This window comes from Magallana gigas, chromosome 10, assembly GCF_963853765.1.
Source record: "Magallana gigas chromosome 10, xbMagGiga1.1, whole genome shotgun sequence".
Taxonomy (NCBI): Eukaryota; Metazoa; Mollusca; class Bivalvia; order Ostreida; family Ostreidae; genus Magallana; species Magallana gigas.
In genome coordinates this window covers 3090678-3108415 of record NC_088862.1, presented here as the reverse complement: position 1 = coordinate 3108415, position 17738 = coordinate 3090678, and the positions used below count along the sequence as shown (strand labels likewise).

Sequence of the window (17738 nt, the reverse complement as noted above, 5' to 3'; positions counted from 1 at the left end):
TGCTAACACGTTTGATAGATCCTATGGAGATAAATTATTAGTTTATCTATATTTTAACATTTTTCAGACTTTCTCCCACTACACGATGAAAGTTAAAACAGAAATGAAAGGCGGGAAAGGAAAAGGTAAAGGAAAGGTCATTGAAGGTGTGGAGTCACGTGCTCAGAGGACCCGCGAGAGCGCCAGGGACTGTCGTCTGCGACGTAAGCTCCGGTACCAGTATCTGGAGGACCTAACTATGGCGAAGGAGAGAGCCATACTGAAGCTCCGGCAGGAGTTGGACATGGTAGATTCTTTATGAAACGTCCAAATACAGTCACGGAGTTCGGAACCCCTCACCTTTATAAACAGAATTGCACAAAATTATCTCTGTTCCGCAATGCTTTCAAAAATATTTTTCTTCAAAAGAAATTATCTCTGTTTCGCAATGCTTTTGAATTAAGTTTTCTTCAAAAGAAATCATGCAATGACAATATGACCTTATAGCCTTTACATCGCATCTTCTCGGGTCTTTCCGACAAGCGTTACTTAAATGAATGTATAAAGAAATCGTCTTTCCTGAAAAAATTTAAATACATGGCTATGCGTCTAGCTATGTTTGAGCCGTGAAATCATTTTTTTTAGCGGCATACCTTAAAAATACCTTCAACGAGAATTACAAGGCTATCTAGCCAATACCTATATTAATGGGATGCAACTCCATTTGTTTTTTATAAAAACTCTATTACTTCCATTGCTGGTTTTTTTCCCGAGCCCAGCCGGAGAGGCCCAAGAAGGAGCGATTGTAGCTGCAATAATGTAGCTCTCTCCCGATTTTTTTTTTTTTGGGGGGGGGGGGGGGCTACAACTCCATAGGATCTCCGTTATGGTGTAAGTGCGGGAGTGATTCACTCCCGCAATGATTTCGTCTCAAATCTTATATAAATGACATTAACATTTGCATTTCTTACCTGAACTCAAACATTGTAGATGTCTATGGCATAAAATAATCCAAAAACATCAAGTATAGTCCATATATCGGTTATTTTTTGGGTATGTCAACAACACTATGACAAGTTGAATTTGTCCGCCATGTTTACTGACCTTGACCGGTTTTATTTTTGGACAGCCAATGAGAATTCAGGAGCGGATCTTGAACTGAATATAGGAATCCCCCAAACTTCCGCCAGAGTTCGTTTGTACCAAAGACGCAGAGGACTATGGGTAGTATGAGGAATCCCCTATTTTAAACATAATTAACGCGGTAAATATGAATTTTCCATTATATACCATTTCTTTAAATGATGTTTTAGTGATAGAACGATGTAAGATCGATTATCTACACTGACATTCACGTTTTCAAGCCCATCAAAACTCCAAGCGTAAATCCCATAAAATCATGCGAGAACTGTCATTGGCTGCTGAAAAAGACGACTGGTAAACAGGCAGAAGTGTTTTATCTGGTTTTGATTTATATACCAGTGTTAATGTAATAATCGAATTTTTTATAACCTGTTCGTGTCATAGACAGAATTTTTATATTTGTCACGTAGACAGTATATATCAAATCTAGTCTGTGTATTTGTCTCGAAGACATAATGTATTAAATCTTGTTTTATTTTTGTCTCGTACACAGAAAATATCTAATCTAGTTTTGTATTCGTGTCATATATGCTGATCAGATTAATAGTTTTGAATTAGTGGTATACCTAGAATAGATCAAATGTTGTTCGTATTGCAGGGTATAAATTGCTCGAGGCCACTTTTCTCTGTCCCTCTTTGTCAGGCTGTTGTTAAGGGGGCGATCATTTGCTTATTTGGATGTTACAGTAATTAAGAGCACGTGGCTAAGACCAATGCACTGAGATTCAGGGCTTTTGGCGCTGCAGACCCTAACACAGGAAATTAGAAACGGGAATTGTGGGACTGAGAAATTCCGGTTTTGTAACCCTTCCTTAAAATTCCATGGTTAAAAGGTTGGTTGTTAAGAGAAAAAAAATTAAATGTAAATAATATCAGTTTGAATTATAATAATGCATATAAGTTTGAGGATTTTTTTTATGAATATTTATATAAAGCTGTGGTCTGTGAATAATGGTTGTTACAAGAGTTAATCTGTATGGCGGTGCACGACTCTATATATAGCAGTAGTTATGTTCGACAATATTATTCCTTTCATATTTCAATAGTAATCTGGATTCTTTATATCTTTATATTTAGTATAAAGATTACTGCAATGAAATTGACCAAGGGAGTATCTCTGACAAGTTACTCAAGGAATTACAATCTCCTCAATCTCCTAATGGGCCCACCAATACAATTATTCCTGTTGCACATTCAGTTTTCAAACCAGCGATCGATAAAAACGAAACATCTGACACTTAGCAACTCAAGATGGTTCAAACGGTAAAAGTTTAACAGAAGACGAAGGGGAGTGGGCCCTTAAGTCCAAAGGAGTCCTTCCGATAAAAGAAAATCAAAACCAGACCAAAGACACACGGGGTCCTGAAAATTTCGAAGTCAAACTTGGGTCAAAGACTTTGCCTACAGGAAATCCGGAACGTCGCCCGAAAAGAGCATGCGCGAAAAATAGATCAATTTTGGCGAACTTACTGAGTTTTGAGGACGAAATTCTTGATTCAGAAGAAGAGAGTAATGAGAAGATGGAAGAGGATCAAAGCATGAAGACAGAAGATGGCTTCAAGTGGCCAAACAGTTGTATTTCAAAATTGTTTGCAACAGAATTAACAATCAAGTCACCAACACGTTCTTGTGACAATTTTCAAAACGGATCGGAGTCGGGATTCATTGGAGAAAAGAACCAAGCCGTACTAAACGGTGAAAAGCCATCAAACTTAAACAAATTCTGTAGTGAAAACCTTTCGAGGAGTATGGAATCCGGTTATGAAGAACTAACAAACAAAATCGTGTTAACGCCCACTTCCAGTGACACAGAGAATGATGAGGAACTCTGGGACAAATGTGTTAATTCTGCTTTCTCACTGTTTGAGGATTATGGCGTATCCCTTACTGGAGATGGTGAAGCCAAACTTAACTCGTTTTCAGCATAAGATCATTTACTTTATAAAAGAAATGAGAAACTTTAGTGGTATATACAGGTAAAACTTAAAATGGCAGTGTGTTTAGTCACATGTAAACCCATCATTAAATCGAATGTGGACCGATTCGTTTTGACTACTCGCATAACAGGAACCTTTCGAGTCTATCCAAATGAAGATTTTTTCCTGTGTTTCTTATCAATATCGTTTTTTTTAAATTTCTATTTACTGCTAAATTTCAAATAATAGATAAGAATAGATTATCTTCAATATTATCTAAAAGGTTCATAGACTTGTTCCATGTACATTCACACTTACAATACTCAGTTGAAATATGTTTGTCATTAATACATCATGTTGTGTTTATGTCGTTCATCAATCACTATTTATTTAACTGTATTATACCGCAAATGTACACGTTGCGTAATTCTTAATGGAATGCAGCGCATATTGCTTTGACTGATATACTATTTTTCATCTTGAAAAAATCGTGGTAGATTCCAATAAAAGCTACCCTGTCTCCTGCATTGCTATTCGACTTTAAAATACATTTGAGAGCATTTAGCTCTACGTAGCAGCTACAATATTGAACGGACCCCAGATGTCCGACTGATAATATTGAATTCCTATCGGCTGCGCTTTGAATCAAGGGCAGGTTATTGAGTATTAAATGCCTATCAATAAGCGCCTCCTAGGACACAGACCACAATTATTTTCCCCTCTTATTCCTTTATAAAACAAAAATTCATATAAAAAATTCAACTGGCTCAAATCTATTCAAATTTGGCATAATAACAGACAAACATTAGTCCAACAACATGGCCAAAAGTAAAGGAAAATCAGTTGAGGGGGGCTGAGATATGGTCCCAACAACCTACCCTGCAATATCCATTTTCACTTCGGAATATTTGTAAACATTGGCCTCTTTACATCCTTCCTATTGCGCCTTTAAAGATCGATTTTCCAATATTTTAAGCCAGTATTTTTCTTCAAACCTTCTTCTTTTCATCCATGTCCTAAAAGGCACCAAATTCGCCCATTTAGCACCCCTGGGAATTTTTGGAAAAAAACCATACATTTTTAGAATAGAACTACTTGCGTCAATTAGCACGCGGTAAAAATAATGGTATGTGACCTGCAGTTTCTCTTAAGTTCTAGAAGGATCATGTAGTGTAAATCTGCACATTCAACAAATTTCCGCTTTTTTGATCGGGAATATGTTTAAAATTGAATAGAAAATGTTTATATAACCAAGCAAAGTGCGTAACATGGCCATAAATGTAGAAAAATAAATATACACATAATTACATGCTATCATCTACATTCGTTTAACAAACCGATCAATTGTAAAAAAAAAATTAAATGTTACTTTAGACAATAAGCCACATGTACACTTTCGTGGTGGTTGTTTCAAACGATTTATAACAGTTGCAATCATTGCAGAAAAAAGGAACATCCAACTGATATAAGAAATCAGCAATGGTCGTAATCTCTCTCTCTCTCTCTCTCTCTCTCTCTCTCTCTCTCAATGAGACTCGTGGATCATAGAAGTTCCTAATCGTCGTATTAGTCTTGCATAATAAGCCACATGCACTTGAGGACAGAAACTGTTCACCTCCATCCCCCCACCCCCGAATTTTCACCACCGGGATAACTTATTCCCTCCTTATCATATTTATACCCGCACTTTCTAAAGAAAGTTCGGGTATATTGTTGTTACTCTGTTCCGTCCGTCTGTCCGTCCGTCCGTCTGTCACGTTTTACTTTCTCAAACTGCTGTTACATCTTATAAACCAGCAAACTCAACTCTTGGAGTTTGATTTGGGGTATCATGTTGTTTTGTAAAAAGGTTTCAAAAATTCTCTGGTAGTCCTGGGGGTCAAATAATTGGTAAAAAATGATGTTTTTTCACAAAAAACCTTCTTCCTCGAACTCCTCCTACATTTTCAACAGTAGAAAATCATCTCTTGGAATATGTTTTAGGGTATCCTATAGATGCGCAATAAGGTTTCGGAATTTTCAATTTTGTCCTGGGGGTCAATTAATTGCTAAAAAATGACGTTTTTTTTTACAAAAAAACTGGTTTCAAAAACGTCATTTTTTTTTATCAGTAGCCAAATGATCTTCTAGAATATGATTGGGGGTGTCATATTGAAGTGTGATCAGGTTCCAGAATTTTTTTTTCTAGTAAGGGGATCAGTGGGCAACAAAAAATGACTTTTTTTTTTGCAAAAAAAATATGGTTCCCAGAACTCCTCTTACAACTTTTGGAGTAGCTACGTCATCTCTTGGGATATAATTGGGGCTGTCCTATAGATGTGCAATAAGGTTTTAAAAACTTAAATTTCATCCAGGGAGTCAAATAGTAGCAGAAAATTGACGTTTATCACTAAAAAAAAACATTGATCCAAGAGCTCCTCTTATGATTTAATGGATAGACAATCATATCTTGGGATATGATAGGGACTGTTCTATAGATGTGCAGTAAGGTTTTAAAAATTTAAATTTCATCCAGGGAGTCAAAAAGTAGCAGATAATTGACGTTAATCACTTAAAAAAAACATAGATCCTAGAACTCCTTTTATGATTTAATGGATAGACACATCATATCTTGGGATATGAAAGGAACTGTTCCATAGATGTACATTACGGTTTTGAAAAATTAAATTTAACCCTGAGGCCCATTACCTACCGGTACATACCTTTTGATGCCCTTTAAGGATCAAGAATATATATGGTTAAGGGGTGGGGATCTCAACCGTTTTCAAGATATTCGTGCACTTCCTGTTCAAGGGGGGTCATGACCACCCCGGGGCCCATGACCTACATACCGTTTGATGCCCCTTGACACAAGGAACAAGAATATATATGGTTTAAGGGTGGGGATCTCAACTGTTTTGAAGATGTTATTGATAAGGGACTTGCTGTTTGAGGGGGTCAGGACCACCCACAGGGCCCATGACCTACATAACATTTGATGCCCCTTGACATCAGAAACATGAATATATATGGTTTAGGGGTCATGATTATAACAGTTTCTGAGATATATGGTAATTTCAAATTCCTGGGGGGTGGGGATGACCCCAGGAGTCAGATCTGATAAACCCTATATATTGCCAGTGACGGCCAATATATGAATCATTATGAAAACCCTATATTATTATCTTTGTCCGTTTTCAAGTTACCATTTACAATAGAGTCTACGATTCTTCCTACAAGGTTCAATGTTAGACCCCACAAACTTTTGACCCCCCCCCCCTCGAAAAGTGGTTGTCTAACCCAAAATGAGAAAAATCAAACCATGGTGCACAACTAGATATGCAGGCCTATCATATCCTAGAGTTTTGTACAATTCTGTTCAGCCATCTCTGAGAAACAAGTTCAGAGCGGGAAAGAAGAAAAAGAAGAAGAAGAATACATGTAATAAGAACCGTACAAATACAATAAGTCTCCAATGTTCATTCGGGAGACTTAATAATAAAGATTAAATAGAGATAGGATCATCAAACATCAATAATTTAAAGATAATTGACAATTTCTGATTCTAAGGGGGTCAGGATGACCCGTTAGGGTCATGACTTACATGCCATAATGATCTGATGCGCCTGCATGACCTAAGGAGGAATAATATCTTTGGATTAAGGTGGGGATCTCAATGGTTTTTATGATATTTAATAATTTCAGGAAGAGCACTTGGGATCATGAGTCATGACCTACATACCATCTTAAATGCCTTGAACAAAGAAACAATAATATAATATATGATATATAATTCAATTTAAGAACCCAGATATAGATCAATCATCTGTTTTGTAATACTTCCTATGTATATATACATATACATGTACATGTATTAGTTCGTGTTTTGTTCTATACTATTCATGTTCATGACTGTAGTATGGCTTAGTCTTATTTTAAATTACATTAAAAAATTGTCAAATACCGTAAATCTGGAAATTTTTACCGTAGATAAATTTTTAGCTAATTTGCGCGTGCTCTGCAGTTGCAAAATTTTTTTTCCTAAAAATTAATCAACAACAAAAAAAAAGTAATAAAATTTTTGCCGAAGGCTGGTCTCTTCTCCCTACTATATGAACGGTGTCTTCCCACTTAGCTAAAATTCTGAATTTTTTATGGGTGACTGGTTTTAGCTAAGTGGGAATGGTGCACAGGTAAGGGTGTCAAAGAACAAAGGAAATTAATTACAGGTGAACTATAGTCTGTTCAATTATTGACCTTAAATAAAAAAAAAATACCAGGCAATTTTTTAAGATTTTGTTCAAAATTTTAAAAACTTACATACATGTAATAGAAGTAAATTTTGATTATTTAAAGGGTTTGTTTTATGATGGATAGTAGCTAAATTTTATTGTATGTAAAATTACTCAATATTCATTCTTTTGAGGAGAGGGGAAACAGACATAGTTGCATCAAAGTTTATTTTAAATACATGTACAATCACAGTCAACAACAAACTCTGTTTAGCAGTTATAACTTATTTTGAATATCATATACATGTACATAAATATTTTAGCATGTTAGTTAGTTATAATTTACTTTTTTATTGCAAATATCCTGGGGTGGATTGAAGCTTATCTTACCGATAGACAATTAACATAGAGTGAATTTAGAAGGTTTTTCATCTACTTATAAAACTATACATGCTGGGATAATTATACCCCCGCAAACGAAGTTTAGGGGGGTATATTGGTTTCACCCTGTCCGTCTGTCCGTCTGTCTGTCCGTCCGTCTGTCCGTCTGTCCGTCTGTCCGTCTGTCTGTAGACGCAACTTTGTCCCCCCTATAGAATTTTTTATTACTGCATGGAACAGTTTGAAAATTTGTACATATGTTGAACACCATCTGAAGATGTGCACCTGCAATTTTTTTTAAGATCAGACAAGATTTAATGATTTTATGACAGTTTTCATTTTCCTTATTCTATGTATTGTACACTAATGTTGAAAAGTAAGGGAGGTAATCCTTACAAATTTTATTAATTAATTAATAGAAAACACTCTAAAATATATTTATATAAATACATCCAGATGGAGTTTTTTGTCTTTATGTCTTAATTAATAAAAAAAATTTATTTTTTATAAGTATTCTATCAACTGACAATGCAAAGTTTTTGTTTGTCAATGATAAATTCTTAGGAGCTAATGAGAACATCAAAGACAAGTGTGGCTGAATTCATTTGTCCCAAGGGAGCCATTATCTGAGCCATGGTTCAGATGGAGCATGTGTTTAGGGGAAATTGATAATCTGTAAAATTGGTGATGGTTTTGGGGCTATTTTAAAACTGTTTCATGTAAACCAAAAGGTCTATCATTATAAGGAAATAAATAATATGATTATTAATAAAGAAGTTAAACTATTTTTAGAGGTTGTTTAAATTTATTTGTCAAGTAATTTGATGAAGTGACACTATTGGGCATTAATTTAAATGAAATTTAAAATTACTGATATGATTGTAGTGTTTTGGCAATTTTAAAATTGTTTGTAATATTGAATTTTCTTTTTTACATATTTTTACATAGTATGGTAATTATGGTAATGTTTTGGGAGTTTATTAAAGTTAACAAGCCCATCAAAGAAAATCATAGTCCTATGGGATCAATTTTCTGATATGGAGTTCAATTGTGCCATAGGAGAAAGTGAGGAAAATTTGAAACAACTAATTGCATCTGTCAAGACTCTTATTAGAAAGATATTGAAAGTTTTATCAACAGAAGAGCATTGCTTGGCTACTGGTATTTCTATTCACTGCAAAGGGAGGGGTTATTGTCATTTTGTTGGTTTTTCTTTAAATCAATTAAATTAAAAAAATATATCATCAAATACATACATTTGTAAATGTATTACTGTTATAGATATGTATTTACAGTGAAATTCTGACAATTTTGATTTTAATTTTTCTTTGTTAACTATTTTTTTTTTTTTACAATTCTAGAATTTTTTTTGTATGTGTTCCAAACCTTAATTATTATTCAATTCAATTATTTGTCCCATTTGAAATTAGCCTAGCGGGGGTATTAGTCCCATTAGGACAGTTCTAGTTGTTATTTGATTAGAAAATCTCTTTTTTAGAAATGTTTATGTATTACATATTCTCTTTATACCATTGTAAAGGGGTTTTGAGATTGAAATTAATGATCTGGGATACCAAAAGGGCCAGTATCAGTGCTTGACCCTTTTTTGATTTTGACATATATTAATGATATTTTTTGCTGATGATACATTTCTGTTTGCCATTGTTGATAATGACATTTTTACCCCTTCTATATATGCCCCTTATTGAGGATCTTGAAAAAAATAAAAATTATATGGTCCAAATTTTGGGGTGTTGATTCTAATAGCGGAAAAACAATTAATGTTAATTTTACAAGATAGCAGAGAAATTATCACATCATACAGGATACACCATGGCTACGGTGGTGATTATATAAAAAAAAATCAAATGCTCATGTACATTTAGGAATGCATTTTCAGGAACTTGGACTTATCATATACTATTGTAACAAATATACATGAAAAGGCTTGTAAGAGGCTGAATATACTTACAATACTGAAACGTGTCATAGATAGAAATTTGTTTATGAAAATCTATTTGGCTTTTATATATGCTTCAAAAAGATCATGTTTGTATGATGGACTGGGCTGGGAACCTTTACATTTTAGAAGAACACACATAAACTACATTTAATGTACATGTATGATAGTTAATGGTATAGCATTTAATGGAATTTAATGGCATTTAAATCAAGCATTAGTTTGATTGAAGTTTCATATGATCTAATTAAACCATCAATTTCTGTGGTGTGTTGTTTATTTACGCAATTGCTTGCCAGGCCTATAAAATTTATTTTATTTTTTCTTAAATTTATTCTATTTTTTCAATTTATAAATATTTAACCTTTCAATAATTGATAGATCTTAAATCAAAATTAATGTTTATTGTCAAGAATATATACATGTAACTATATATCACAGGTGATTTCTATACAGGTAGTTCACTTCTAAAACAGACTATACACAATGCTCACTCAGGTGTGAAAATCACAATTTTAGCTAGGTGGGAATAAGAATTTCAGATTTTTAGCTAGGTGGGTATAAACCATATGAACAGGTGTCCGTAAGTAGTGGTCATTCAAAAAACCTGTTAATTACCCCCAAGCTATAACCAGCGTGTGGAGAAGGACTTCACTCAAAATCGGTATCTCCGGTGACTGGTAGCCTCATGTTTATTACAGCGAATTACAGAATACCGGTAGAGTTTTCAATAGCTTGCTAGATTGATCAATAGGGTATTCAATTTGGTCAGCAAGGTATCACATTAGGTTTAAATCTAGGTCATGTGATTACTCAGGTATGACAGCAATAGAGTGAGTTAATCTGGTTAACATTTGCAAGTTTTGAGCCCTTTTGTTTCTCTCTGTTATCCTACATTTCTGCTTTAAAAGTCTGAACTAATTAAGCAGTCAGCACAAAAAAAATTACTGGTATTAGTGCTGTAAGATGAACCAGGAATCAGGGAACCAAAATGTTCAATGATTTTTTGCAGGGAAAAATATCAACTTTTTAAAGTTATGCTTTTCTCTTTTGTTTGTTACTTCAGAACTGCCTTTTGAATTACATTTTTTGAAAAACAAAATTCAAATTACTCCAAGCAGAATTGATGCTCTATAGAGTCCAGTGCTGTCCAGGTGAACATTCTTTTTAAAAGTCTATGAATAGAATAGCTAACAATAGGAGGGAGTGTTCTAGAGGTTTTCTTTGTGTAAAATGAATGGGTTGAGTGCAAAATAACAATCTACACTTGAGTAACCACAGGACCTAGATTTAAACCTGATGTGATACCTTGCTGACCAAATTGAATACCCTATTGAGCAATCCAACAAGCTATTGAAAACTCTACCGGTATTCTGTAATTCGCTGTAAGTGTAAATACTGATGACACTGCATGCATGCGTGATTTATTCATAGATATGATATGTACCGGCGTTACGCAGAATGTAGCGTTATTTTTTTTTACCCCATTCACAGTGTACCGGCGGGACACCAAAATTCACGGAATACGAAAATTTGTACAGTATTTTGCATTTCTCGTGAATGCCGCCATTTTCTTCTCATTCTCGCTCTCTTGACACAGGAAAACGACACCTGTGTTTGACACGTGACCCTCTGATACTTGTGTGGTGTACACAAACCGTCGCATGTGAAGGTGTGAACTGCTAATTGGGATAATTATCTCACTATAAATCCATATCAAGATACTTCTTCTTCTTCTTCTTCCAATAAAGTGCAGGACTCCTTGGAGTATCATCGCACTTCGGCTTGTGCTCGGTGTGACAACAAGTGCATGTATATACAGTGCAGGTGAGATTAAAACCGGGTAAAAGTTGGTGGTGCTCTAACGTAGACTGCATGCCAGGACCTCCTGTCGGAATTCATCCAGGGAGGTACTGTCCACTGCTCTCTGTGGCAAGTTGTTCCAGATCCTGATACTATCTGGGAAGAAGGAATGCTTATATAATAAGGTCCTAGCATAGGGAATCAGGAATCTGTTTGTGTGGCCTCTGGCTGAAGTCATCGTTGGGTGTAACTCAGTTGTTGGAATAGCTACTAGTCCATGCACTATCCTGTACATCATTATAGCTTTGTTCCTGGCTCGACGTTCTTCCAAGGATGTCCACTGGAGAATTTCAAGCATTGATGTTACACTGCTAGTTTGTGAGTAGTTGTTCATCACAAATCGAGCCGATCGTCGTTGTACTGCCTCCAGTTTCTGGATGTTAAGGGCTGTGTGTGGGTCCCACACAGTACATGCATACTCCACTAAGGGTCTTAACAGTGTTGTATAGCATGCTGCCTTGGTATTACGTGGGCAGTGCTGCAAGTTTCGTTGAATGAAAGCTCTGGTGGAGTTTGCTTTCTTAGTGATGTTATCAATGTGTTCGTTCCATCTGAGGTTCTTGTGGATGGTAACCCCGAGGTATTTGGCAGAGTCCACGACTTCTAACCTGTGTCCACGGATGTTGTAGGAGTTGGTCACAGGTTTTCGTTTGTTGGTGACTCTCAGCAGTTGGCATTTGCTGGGGTGGAACTCCATCTGCCAGTCTGTTTCCCACTGTAGTAAACTATTGAGATCTTCTTGTAGTTTAATAGTGTCAGTGTTGTTACAGATATTACGATAGAGTACGCAATCATCAGCGAAAAGTCTAACATTGGATTGATGGACATATTCTGGGAGGTCATTTATGAAGAGGAGGAACATCAGCGGGCCAAGAACGCTCCCTTGAGGGACTCCTGACTGGACGGGGGCATTGTTGGAGCTCTTCCCATCAACTATTACTCGCTGGTTCCTTCCACTGAGGAAGTCCCTAATCCATTGGAGTGTGGACCCTCTTACTCCGTAATACATTGCCTTGTATAGTAATCGCTCGTGGGGGACCTTATCGAAGGCTTTGGAGAAGTCCAAAAGGATAAGGTCCGTCTGTTTCCCGAGATCCATACTCTTGGCTAGGTCCTGGACTGTCAGGATCAATTGGGACTCGCATGATCTGTTCTTTCTAAATCCATGCTGGGCATCAGTGAGAATTCCATGTTTTTCCAGATGTTTGGAAATGCTACTGCATATTATGTGTTCTAGGATCTTGCATATGACTACTGTGAGAGAAACAGGTCTGTAGTTGGCAGCTTTGCACTTTTCTCCTTTTTTAAAGATTGGAACTACGTTTGCCTCTTTCCAGTCTGATGGTAATTTTCCTTGTGTAATGGAGGCCTGAAAGAATGTTGTAAAAATTGGAGCTAAATTTTCTGCTTGTTCTTTAATAAGTCGAGTTGGTATTTCATCTGGGCCACTTGCTTTATGGATGTTTAAGTTACGTAGCAGTTTACACACTCCGTTCTCTGTCACTGTGATGTTATCCATGGCAGGGTGTGGACTTGGCCCTTTATCTGGAATGGTACTTACATCTTCATCACTGTTGAAGACTGAGGAGAACTGTTGATTTAAGATGTTTGCTTTGGACTTCCCATCTGAGTAAGTTAAGCCATCTGTGTCTCTGAGTGGAGCAACTCCTGTTGTTTCACATCGTTTGCTCTTTATGAAGCTCCAGAATCGCTTTGGGTTGTTTGTTAGCTCAGGGCTGATCATGTCCTCGATGTAGTTCTTATATGCTGTTTTACACTCTTTTTCTGTTAGTTTTTTTAGGCGTTGGTATCTTTTGATGTCGGCCTTATTGTTGGTGTTACGTGCTTTGATGAAGCTCCTTTTCTTTCGTCTTGATTGTCTCTTAATATCTCTCGTTATCCATGCCTGGTGAAATCTGGTTGATGAGAGTTTTGATGGTACACTCTCCTGTAAGATATTTAGTAGGTTCTTTTTAATGAAATCCCACATTTCCTGGATAGGGCTCATTGGGTGGAATATTGAGTGGAAATTGGTGTTCATGCTTCTCGTCAGTTCTTCCAGTTTGGTGTTATCCGCCTTTTTCCACAAGTATATTTTGCGCTGGGTAGGCTTGTTTATCTTTGCTGTGATGTCTGTGTCTATGTAGACAATGTCGTGGTCACTGATTCCTGGTAAAGGCTCTTAGGTAGTTTTGTTGCATTTGCTGCTGTTATTGTATATATCGGTAATTTGAACAAAATTTAATTTGCAGACATCAACTCTCACATGATACTATATGAAGTTGGTAAACATATACGATTCGTGAGAAAATTAGAGGCGGCGGTAATATACGATGTCCGAAGGTTAGCTAACATTGTGCATGTCAGTATGTTGACATTTAATATTTGAGTGCTTTTGATTTTTAGCGCCGATGACAAATCGCAAAATTTTAAAACGTAAAAATTAATCTATAGCTTTATGACTCGAATTCGCAAAAATAAATCGACGTAAAAATTTCCAGATTTACGGTATATGACTTGGAACCCCCACTCCCAAACAAACTCAAATATAAACTGTTCTCCCTCCACCCCTCCCTTGTCGAATGATCTATTAAAATCAAAATATAATTTGGGTGTCTAAAAACTTTTATAAACTGGTAAAAAATGTTACAAAAAAATGTGAAAAATGTTTTTTCTTTAAAAAAATTACATTACACCTTGCATAATTGACAAATGATCTATTGAGATATGATCAGAGGTCATATTTCTACCTTGGGATCAATAAGTAGTATTCATTGACAAGTTCAAATTAATAACAATAAATGATTCAAATTATAAATGTTTATATATACTCCACATTCAACCCCCCCCCCCCCCCCCAATCTAACCTGGTTATAAAGATTCAGTCTTCTTAATACATTCTTACATGTGTACAGTAGCAAATTTTAAATCATTTCTTGATTGCTTTTTCTCTTGTGATTCACATTAACATTTTGGAAATTGCTTAATTCAATTTTTGGGAGTTGATTTTAATCAACTCTCCTATGCAGTTACTCAGACAAACCGAAAGTGAAACAGTGTTTGGACCTCAGCACAAATCATCGCTGCTGACAAGACTTAGTTCTTGAAAATGATTGATGAATTCGATGTAATGTATGCTAAAGCATTGTTTTTCACGGCAACTTATTTATAAATACCTTTAAAATAGTCAGATTTTAAATGGTACGAACAATTTAAATATTTTTCGTAGTCGTATGTATTCTTACGCCAGAGTTCAATATAGTCTCGTTCAACTCGACGCTCGGCTGTCTCCGTAAATGTTTGTCGGAGATTTACGGTGTCAGCCGAGCGTTTGGTTGAACGAGACTACAGTTCAATATTGCTTGGATCCATTCAATTTTCGAGAAATACTTTGTATTACTGATACATAGTTTGATTTAATTAATTTTACTCTAAATATTATTTAACACGATTCATATGGGGGTTTCTCGACATTCTTGTCGAAAAGTCCAAAAATTCATATTATAAAAATGTGCGTAATTCAAATACAAATTAGAAACTACATGTACTTGTCATGCAAATAACATATCATTGATTTTAAGATAAACAAACATCGACAAAATCAACTCCCGTCAGTTCTTCAGTACTTTGATTAAGATTTATAAACAAAATGTTATATGCATCACTGCCATGTCTCCTAAACAATGCAGTGACATCATTAGGCTAGGAATTACCCACATGGATCAAACACTACTGTATAACATATTAATAAGATAAAATACATTATTATTTCTAGTTCTAAAATGTCAGGGTGATCTCCAAGGGGGCATAATCTATATATAAATTTACGCGCAATGACACAAAGAGCAAAAATAAATTATATGGTTTAGGGATGAGGATCTCAGATCCAGAAGTTAACGAAATATACAGTGTAGCATATCATTTCTTATTTCATAAAGGCGGGGTGGGGGGTTAAAGACAACACCTGGGGGTCATTAATGTACTTTACACCATTTAATTGATGCATCATAATGACATTAGAAGATATTTTGATGCATTATAATTATACATTAAGAAAGAAATACACCTTCCTTCCTATCATAATATAAATGATAAGTGTTTACACCTACATGTACTTATATGTAATACACAAATTTAATAAAAAATTGTTTATACAGGGTAAATATTGGGTCAACTCAATAGTGCATGCAGTCTGACAAATGAAAAAAATAACTTTTGCAACTAAATGACAGAAACTTTACAAATGCGATAGGATAGGTAACGATGTAAGCTTATTTAAATATTAAAAGATGATGATACAGTATGCTGTCAAAGGGAGATCACATTTAGAAAGTGAAAGTAGAACTTATTTATGTATGCTGGCATCTCATTATATTGTGCTACTGCTACTACATGTATTATGCTCACCTAAATTGGTCAACATCATAATGATAATCCAATTAAAACACAATAATGAATTCCTTTAGCTGATCTTAACTAATCCTCTTCTGCAGCTATTCTGCATACGGAAAACACAGACATGTATGTATGGATGTTGCTAAAACGCGGAACGGAAAACGGAACGGAATGGAAAATACCATCACGGTTAATGCTTAAAAAGGGTATAGACTGACCAGAAACGATTTACTTTGTATCTTTTATTTATATCTAATGAATGATTATCAACATGTTGCTATCTTATTAATATTCATATGAATGTCTATCAATTATAGCATTGCATTCATTTAGTCTGGTACCCGCCCCCGCCACTGCGTATATGTATACGTATACACGTGAACCCATCTAATCAAAGAGCTGGGTAAAACTAGTACCCGCTAATGAGACATACAGACCTGTGTTGTGTATGTAACTTCAGACAAAGATCATTCATTTGTAACATGCATGTATTTTTATGACCTATTCTTCAAATCCACTTGCACTGTTTTATTAGGTAAATAACAGCTTTAAGGTGGTGCAGGACACCTGCATATTGTGATGTTCATGTATGCTTCCTATTGAGATAAACAATAAAGTATATTAAATATTGATTAAATATTTACCCCCTAAATAATTTTACCTAACATTGAAGCGCAATGGGTTAGAGCGTTTATATGTCTTAAGAGCATTGGGATCCAAGGTGTATTTTTGGTAATTTTACAATTGATATAAATGAATTTTCATGGAGAGGGGGGGGGGGGGGGGGTCTGGACCCCTCACTCCCACCCCTTCTCTAAATCTGTGCACACGATGATGTTCATGTAGGCACACAAGCAAATCTAAAACCGGCAACCGCCACGGGGAGGGGGCATAATTTAATTTTTAATTTTGTTTGTAATAATTATATAGACCATTATACTTTCTTTGACATAAAATGTTAAGATTATTGATTAACTGAAAATTCACTGCAAACAGTTCTACCCCAAATTGCACATAAAGTACTGCTCATGTCACGATGTGTATTATCATATGGGAAGGGATCTCATCCTTCAGTTATGAAAATTATAAATTTTAATTGTACATGTATTACCAGAGCTTGCATGTAGCCTTCATTTTTAATTAAACTGGTACAAAACAGTGTTATTTAGGGGCAAACACATGGTGCGGGTATTACTGTCTAATGACAGCATCTAGTTTTCATTCGGTATATCATGCCTTGAAGCACCTGCTGAGTGTGTTGTACTTGCATATAGATTATAATATACTCACGAATCGTTATATCTAATAACCCATATAGATATGGGTATGAATACCTGGTGTTTCTAGAGCAGTGTGTAGAACAACCGAGTATTTTAGTGAAATGAGATGAAACAATGAAAGATGAAACCATGAAAGATTTGATCACGCCCCGACTGAAATTATCATCTCATGATATTCAAAGAATGGTTTCTCATTACCTATATTTTTCACTGTCATGTATCCGCGCCGGTAGTGACGCGTTTGGATAAAGTGAAAATGGCGGCTCTGTTTGTTTCTTGATAAGTTTTTGTTTTATTTAAGGCTTACATTGTTTACTTTTACATTAAAAAGATCGTCAAATCTATTTAAAAGCATATTAAGTCTTCAAAGTTCTACGAAGTTTATGTTAAAATTATGTAAATAAGCAGTTTATGTCGATTAATTTTGAACAACGGAACAGGTTTGGATGACCTTGTTTTTCAAAATAGGAACGGTTTGGATACGCATCTGATACGGTTTGGATGTGGTTAATATGTTGTTATCCCAAAAAAGAACAGAGAAGAGTGTCAGGCTCGGCGCGTTTATTTATTAGCAGGCACACATATTATTCAGAATGCTCTGGATTTCATA

General features: G+C 35.5%; 1 protein-coding gene across 10 annotated transcripts in view; it reads left to right on the top strand.

Annotated features, from left to right (window-relative positions):
• Positions 1–17738, top strand: part of LOC105320283 (uncharacterized) — a 44856-nt gene that overhangs the window by 17815 nt on the left and 9303 nt on the right. For 2 of the 10 annotated variants that reach the window (XR_010710134.1, XR_010710133.1), the window contains exons 6-7: positions 1810–1955; positions 2200–7925. The exons of 3 other annotated variants lie outside the window; for them this stretch is intronic. The gene's annotated coding sequence lies outside the window, so the exon portion shown is untranslated. Of the gene's footprint in view, positions 1–67; positions 287–1720; positions 1956–2199; positions 7926–17738 lie in introns of those variants that run through there. 5 more of the 10 variants (XR_010710132.1, XR_010710131.1, XR_010710129.1 and 2 more) reach the window with 4 other exon arrangements.